Source organism: Laccaria bicolor, genomic scaffold (genome assembly GCF_000143565.1).
Source record: "Laccaria bicolor S238N-H82 LACBIscaffold_240 genomic scaffold, whole genome shotgun sequence".
Lineage (NCBI taxonomy): Eukaryota > Fungi > Basidiomycota > Agaricomycetes > Agaricales > Hydnangiaceae > Laccaria > Laccaria bicolor.
This window is the reverse complement of record NW_001890097.1, coordinates 9232-10394: the sequence shown is the minus strand read 5'-3', so window position 1 is coordinate 10394 and position 1163 is coordinate 9232.

The window sequence follows — 1163 nt, the reverse complement described above, 5'->3', positions numbered from 1 at the left end:
AAAAATAAAAATTCAACTAGTATTGAAGCTGATGATAGTGATGATGAACTTGTCAGTGAAAACAGAATAACCTACCCATTTCTTAGAGACCATCCTCTCTATAAAACACATCAAGCTCAATTTAATGAGAAAAAAAGTAATTTTGTCCCAAACTTTGTTGGAGGCTCACTGCCAAGATGTGACAGAGGAGACAGAGAGTATTATTGTGCTACCATGCTTGCTTTATTCAAGCCTTGGAGAACTGGTCATGATCTGAAATCTGAGGAAGACACTTGGGATGAAGCCTTCAATGACTATGAATTTACAGTGCAACAGAGGCAATATATGCAGAATTTCAATATTAGATATGAGTGTAATGATGCTAGAGATGATTTTTCTGCTCAACAAAAAAAGGGAGATTCAGAAGGAATATTTCCCCAGTGGATGTCAAATGAGACAATGTTGGATCTTGATGAATTAAATGCATATGATGGTGCTCACTTTGGGGATGCAGAGTATGATGAAAATGATGAAGAGAATATTCCAAATAAATATACAGCACTTGGAAAACATGGAAGGGCAAACCAAGAGCAAATGAATGCTACAAAAATTGCAATAAAAGAAGCTGGCTGGCTGGATGAATCACCAAATGGAATAAGTGAAGTTGACAAGGAACCAATCCAACCTGATATATTACAGTCTAGTTCCAAATGGAAAGCTTCAGTTGATCAAAAAAGACAGGAGGAGTTGGCTCAAAGAAATAAAAATATCCCAGCTCAGAAAAATATAAAAAACCAACAGATAGACCCAAATGAAAATGATGTAAAAATTGTTGACCAATCATATCTTACAAAAGACTTCAAAGCCAAAGAGAGATCAGCACAAAGGATGATTGATAAAGTTGTAAAAAAATATTCCCTTAACAGAGAGCAAGAAAGAGCCTTTAGAATTGTTGCAAATCATGCAGTTCAACCTCAGACTGAACAATTAAAAATGTATCTGGGTGGCATGGGTGGTACTGGAAAATCACAAGTCTTCAAGGCCCTCATTTATTTTTTTCAACAGAGAAATGAGTCTCATAGATTTATTGTGCTTGGACCAACAGGATCATCAGCTGCTCTTCTGAATGGATCAACTTATCATTCATTTTTGGGTGTGCCAATGAGTGGAATGGGTATCAGAAA